At 37.5% G+C, this 7,226-nt stretch overlaps 1 pseudogene; it reads right to left on the reverse strand.

The window, feature by feature from the left end:
* Positions 1-3,727: 3,727 nt before the first annotated feature.
* On the reverse strand, positions 3,728-4,488 carry LOC132612982 (glucan endo-1,3-beta-glucosidase 7-like; annotated as a pseudogene).
* Between the last annotated feature and the right edge of the window lie 2,738 nt (positions 4,489-7,226).

Below are 7,226 nucleotides of genomic sequence, written 5' to 3' on the forward strand. Positions count from 1 at the left end.
CTCATAAGCCCACTATCCTTGATTGGTACTACGAATGCGCTACGCACCTCAGGTGACGAGTAGGACTACGACATAGAAGTAACAATAACGATAATGATAGTAATGATGATGGTGATAATAATGATGCTAAAAGTGCCTACGGGTTGTTATGCTCATACGTGCCCATGAAGGGCTATAATGAAACCCCGAGCTTATAACGCCGGGTAGAATATATGTGTATGAATATGTATAGAATATGTATACGATTTCGAAACGCGCGCACACATCTGCAGATGGTACGGATAACCCTGAAGCCTTGGTAGGGCCAGGTATGAGTAACATTGAGCCTTGGTTGGCCAAGTATGTATATGAAATACTGATCCAATGAGGTCGGGTACGCTATGTAAATGCCATGTATACGAAATGATTATGTATGTATATATTATGTAAAAGAATGTGATGAGACTATGTATAAGAATACGAATGAGGACATGTACACTAATACGAGCACAAGCATGGTACGAGTTTTATTATGGGGCACGAATGACGATGTGAGTAAGTAAGCGACGTGATGATGATGATATTATTGTCTCCCCTCCTATGCTATTCCATATATTGTTCATTATGTTGTATATCAATGTTAATCATGCTTTACATACTCAGTACATTCTTCGTATTGACGTCCTTTTTTTTTTGGACGCTGCGTCATGCCCGCAGCTGCTCAGGGAGACAGACTTGACCCATAGCTGCCTATTTGAAGATTTCATAGAGAGCTCCATTTCCTTCGGAGCCATATCTTTTGGGTACTCATTCTTTTGTGTATATAATTATGGGCATAGCGGGGTCCTGTCCCGCTCATGATATGTCATACTCTTAGAGGCTCGTAGTCATGTGTATGTGGGTAGAGATGTTTGGCCATGTCGGCCTATGTTTTGTATATCTTTTGTTGGCCTCGTCGGCCTTGTGTATTTGACATGGCATATATGCCCATGATATGTCAATTGATGATGGTCGTCCAATGGGACTAGCTTGATTAATGATTTAAAATGCATGAAATGAATTATGGTTCACCTAGATGTTATGATATGCATGATAAGGGGGTGCCCGGGTGGGGTAGCACCGGGTGCTCGTCGTGGCCCCCTAGTCGGGTCGTGACAATATCTCCTTACCCGAATGTCCTATTGAGGAGCGGTTTATTGTGTTGGACACTGGACTTCATGAACTTCACTCTGGGCTTTTGCTTTGTCTTAAAACTGATCATGTTCCAAAAGATATCCTTCCAATACTTCTCATACATGATCGTAAACCCTTATAACCATAAAATAGGTGCATATCACTCCAATGTTCACAATTAAGCGGTTGACGCCTATGGAACTCAACGTACTTATGTTTCAAATTTGATAAGTGTTTCTTCGAAGATACAGAGTGTAACATCTTTAATCCCTTGAGCAAGGAGTTTTCCACATAAAAATCTTGTGTTGATTCTCGTACTGCACTGCATAAGAGAACTAGTACACAACCAGGTCTCTCATATATTGTTTGGTGGACGTACAACCTCTAACAGTCTGCGTACACTCTACCTTCCCAAGACCCCACTTGTGGGAATACACTGGGTATGTTGTTGTTGACTGAAAGGCAATAGCCATTTATTGGTTTTTTAAAAGATGGGGCAGCAAAAGGTTAAAAGTATTGATTGAAAATGTCTCTCAAAATTTTTATTAAGCATAGGAGGCGCTTTACATATCCAATTGCACAACAGAAAATCTGCATAAAATCTACAGAACAATTTAAAAAGCCTTATAAAACTCAACAACGTAATATCTTTCTAAAATTTACATTCAAATAAAGTAGACTCATTCTAGAATAAATTTACTTATTATTCTAACAAGAAGTTACTGCAGTAACTGAAAGCAATATTCAACACTCCTCCTTTGCTTCAGTTGTTATAATTTAAAAAATTGCTCCTCCTAAATTTCTGCTTTAGCAGTTGATGCTAAATCTTTTTTGTTGCTTTGAACTTGCAAACTTTTTTTACATGAATCTTTTTCCGTTTTCTCTTTCTTTTTCTTTTTTGGTTTTGTCCATGAAAAAAACTCTAAAACATATTGTCTTGTTTGAAAGTTCTTTTGAAATTGCTTTAATCTGGAAACTTATAGAATTTGCAAAAAAAAAAAAAAATGTTGTAAAGATTATTCTTCCATCACAACATCCCATAAATTATAGGTTTCAATATCTAATTTCAATTTCACTGACTAAATCTAATAGTTTTCATCAGTGAAAATTTGTTGCGCATTGAAAGAGAGACTGCTGCTTGCCATTTCTGAAAATAGGTTCAAAACGGGCATTGGTTAAACGGGCATTGGTTAAAATGGTTTTCCAAAACAGTTCTTTAGATGAATACACAGATCTCATAAGATCAATGAGGCTCTTGATACCACTGTTGGTTTTTTAAAAGGTGGGGCAGCAAAAGGTTAAAAGTATTGATTGAAAATATCTCTCAATATTTTTATTAAGCATAGGTGGGGCTTTAAATAGCCAATTGCACAAGAGAAAATCAGCATAAAATCTGCAGAACAATTTAAAAAGCCTAATAAAACTCAACAACCTAATATCTTTCTAAAATTTAAATTCAAATAAAGTAGACTCATTCTAGAATTAATCTACTTATTATTCTAACAAGAAAATTACTGCAGTAACTGAAAGCAATATTCAACACCATTTAAGAAAAACATTAACATGTAGGTTTTGCAACTTATAGGCTGCCTACCAACATTAGAAACATTATTCTGTCCCATATGTAATTCCACAACCTACTACCCAATGCATTAAGCACTTATGAGATCATCAACAATAGGACTTTAAATAAGATTCTCTCGCGTCTTGTTTGATTGGCTCAATGAATTTAAACCTCTCTTTAGTATGCAGCAACATCCAAAGCATCAAAGAGGAAAAAAAAAATCAGACTAGTGAGCAAGCAAACCAACAAATCGTGATTTGGAAAATTCTTAACCATTTCAAAATTAACAACCAAAAGACACTCATCCACACCAATCCTTCAATATATACAATTTCCAACAACTCCACCTCCATGTTTTCCAAAGGAAACAATGTGCCACTGTAATTCCATAAGAAATCCATAACAATCAGCAAAAACGAAGGTTGAATTGAATCTAGAAAAAACAACACTGAATAGAGAAACATAATAATCCACAAAGTTATGAACTTCCTTTCCTATCAATTATCGACAACAATTTTTAAGTTTGACTATCCTTCAAAATGCACCAATAAAATTGTTGAAGTGATAAAAGGGGTTGAATTTCCTGATTCAAAGCTTGCTTGGGTATCTCAACAAAGATATATGAATATGTTTGTCTCTGATTATCTTGTAAAGAACCGCAATTTGTAAGTACCCGTTAATGAGTATTTGGGACAGAACAAAAGAGAGAAGAAAGAAAGTCATCATGGGGAAGAGACAAATGCATTTAAAAAGAAAGGAAAAGGGGCAAAAATACCCCTAGACTTTCATTTATTAGCTAGTTTTGTCCAACGTTACAAGTTAGGGTTATTTATACCTCTGCCTTATGAAAGTTAACAAAAATACCCCTCAACTTAACAGATTCCCCAAATCAACTTTAATTCTCCAATTTCACTTAAAATTACGCAATTTCCCTTTTAACCCAACCCGACCCACCTCCTAAAATAACAATCATTCTTCCTTCTCTCTTCTTCTTCTTCTTCATCTTGGTGTCTAACTAGATTGAAATAAACAAAAAGCCAAAGTATCAGGTCTAGGATCACTCTGATAAGTGAAAATCGGATAAGGATTAATTGCAAAAGGAGAACGAGTAGCTTTATTAAACTCCAACAATCCTTTCAACAAATCACCAATACTCGAGTTGAAGCTTTCAGAAAATGGAGGCTCTGATTACTTCAACACAACCATATAATGAACTGTAGAAACTAGAAACCTTGATTTTTCCCACCAATTGAAACTTCTTGGAGATTTTGCATAGCGGGCAACAAATTTGTCATTAGATTTTGGTCGTTTGAGGACATAACCTCATTTCCAACATTAATTATGATTATTTTACTTACTGGATAAATGGAAGAACGTTTGAATTTAATCATCCTTTAGCGAAGTTCGGGTTGAATGCCATAATTGGAATATCGTTGTTGGCTTCTCTGATCATGATTCCTTTACCAGTATTTGCTAAAGCTTTGATGACTGCCAGATCGGATCCGTATAACCGAAATTTTTCAATTGAAGTGGATTGTAATTACTTGGCTGCGGTACCGGGAGATTATCCACAACTTGGCCATAATTTATACCGATAAATGACTGTGATTCTGCCATATTAGATATAACTAGAACTTAAACAAACTTGAAAGAAAGAAATACATTTTACAGTAGCGAAGCCAGAAAAACATCACTCAAATCAGGCTATAAAATTGAGAAAGGGGGAAAGGGAATAGGAGCAGTGGTGATCGGAGATGGAGTTTGTCAGAGCAGCTTGGGTTATTTCGTAAGGGGAAAAATGTAGAGGAGAAAATATGAGAGAAAAGGAAGAATGGTTATTTTAGGAGGTGGGTCGGGTCGAGTTAAAAGGGAAATTTGGTAATTTAAAGTGAAATTGAGGAATTAAAGTTGATTTGGGGAATTCATTAAATTGAGAGATATTCTTGCTAACTTTCATAACGACAGGGCTATAAATAGCCCCAACTTGTAACAGAGGTGAAAGTAAAGGGGTATTTTTGACTTTTTTCCTAAAAAGAACTTATGTGCAATCTAGTTGAGAAAATTATCAAAATGGTCCTTAATGTATAGGGATTGGACTATTTTGGTCCTTGATATATACCCCTTAACATAAATAGACCTCAATATACATACATATATATATATATATACTTTTGATCCTAAAACCTAATAACAAGGAGGCAATAGATCTCTTGCCCTCTTACAATTTGAATAGAAGAAAATGGTCTTTTCCAGATCTCTTATGTGTAAAATTTATTTCACCTATTTATCTATAAGAATTAACCACTCTTATTGTAGTAGGACTTCTCAATCCAAATTAGAAAAGAAAAGACGATTTTATTTTGAAGGAAGCATCAAATTTATAGAGATGAATTTGAGAAATATGGTGGCACGAAGATCTCAATCTCTAAATAATAAGCTGCAACTCAAAAAGGAACATTCAAATTAATCAGGATTTTTTGAAAAAGAATCCTCAACTCCTCTTCGTTTATGATGTCGGGAAACAAAATTAATTTGCCCTTTCCCTTGGCTGGAAAGAAGAACTAGCAATGTTAGAATTTATTCCATTGATACCGGTGGGTCAATGATGTCGTCCTTATTGCTAAATATTTGGCCCATTTAGAATCTACCATTCACCGGAAATTTTGAAAGCCCCAATGCCTACATTTCAAATTTCTTTGATGTCGTACCAAGCTCTGGCACCAGTGGCTTCTTTTCCAGTTGTCTTTCTGCCATGCAAAAGATGGAGTTCTCATGTGTACTACACAAGAAGTTGTAAAGTTCATAGATAAAAATATTCGAAAGAAGAGTTGGAGAGAGTACCAACAATTGAGAGAATAGTCGAGGATTAGGTTAGGGCTACAAAGTCAGTGCTTTACCCTCTGTTTGGATGGTTGTTTCCCGTGGTTCATTAATGTACAGTATGGTATGGAACAGTATGGTGTTGTATTGTATTGTACTGGATTAATGAACACAATGTTTGGATAGACTGTATCGTTTGTTATGGTTTAATGACATTTGTATTGTTTGGTTTGACTATATGGTACTGTATAATAACTTGTAAGTTTACTAAAATACCCTTAACTCTTAATTAGAAATTAATTTATATATATTAATAAAACAAAATAGGAACTTTAAAAAATAAGTAGGTAGTGGGTGGGGTGGTGGAGGGGTGGGTGGTTGTGGGATGAGGGCGGGGGTAGGGGGTGGTAGGGTACGGGTGAGTAGTTGTAGGGTTGGGTGGTAGTGAGGGGTAGTGAGTGAGGGTGGTGGAGTGGTGGGTGGTGTGAGGTGGGTGGTAGGGTGGGAATGAATTGTTGTGGGGTGCGGTTGGGCGGTGGTGAGGGGTAATGGGTGGTAGGGTAGGGGTGAGTTATTGTGGGTTGCTGTTGGGCGGTGGTGAGGGGTAATGGGTGGCGGGGACAGGTGGCAGAGGAGTGGGGTAGTTGGGGGTGGGGTGGGGGTAAGTGGTAAGGTAGGGGTGGGTGGGGTGGATGGTGCAGGGTGGGGAGGGGTGGGTGGGGTGGATGGTGGAGGATGGGGCAGAGGTGGGGTGGGGGTGAGTGTGAGTGGTAGAGTGGGGGTGGGGTGGGAAGGATGGTCGAGAGTGGGGTATAATAGGGAAATAAAATACGTAACCACGGAAAAACCACCAAATCCGTGGTTACAAACATTGAGACTTTTCATGGTTATATTGTTATACCTTGGAAATATTTTCCGTTGGTACGCAAGAGAATGAACTAGTGATGAATATGAGTGCATGATGTCCATGAGCAAGAAACGACGTTTGATGACCTTAGGCGAGATTTCGAAAGTATCCGATGTGAGACGAGGAAGTTGGCTAAGTTAAGATGAGATACAAGGTGAGCAATGCATGTGTATAGATGGGGGTGATTAAAATGAGAAGTCTAAGAAATATGGGAAGTTGCAGAATTGCAACTGCCCAGTGGTCGTGAATTGAAAAATACGGACCGTAAATTGCTATACGGTCCGTAAACTGCCATGCAAGGCTTCAACTTTCTGCCAGCCGAGGAAATGGTTAAATACGACCTGGTGGACGGACCGTAAACCATGGTCGTAAATCACCATGCATGCAGCCTTAAGTTTCTGGTTCTGCTTAAGCTTAAAGACGACCACGAGGGACGGTCCGTAAACTGAAATACGGACCGTAAACCTCCATGGACGACCACTGTTTACCCAACATAGATTTTTCAATTCATTAAATATGAGGATCAAGACTTGTCTTATTTCATTTCCACATTACACCACTTCTCTATAGAATCATCTCTCTACATTTATTTTATAAGTTTTCAAGGATTATAAGTCTTCAACAACATAAACAAGTAAATCAAGTGTAAGCAAGCCATTAAATACCATTCAAGTCAAGAAATGCAAATGGAGAAAAACTAGGGTTTGGCTCAAAGTGGAGTACTATCAACCAAAGCTTGTTCCTACAACTTCTAAGGTAAGATTCATGATTTTTATAAGATGT

This window comes from Lycium barbarum, chromosome 10 (assembly GCF_019175385.1).
Source record: "Lycium barbarum isolate Lr01 chromosome 10, ASM1917538v2, whole genome shotgun sequence".
NCBI lineage: Eukaryota > Viridiplantae > Streptophyta > Magnoliopsida > Solanales > Solanaceae > Lycium > Lycium barbarum.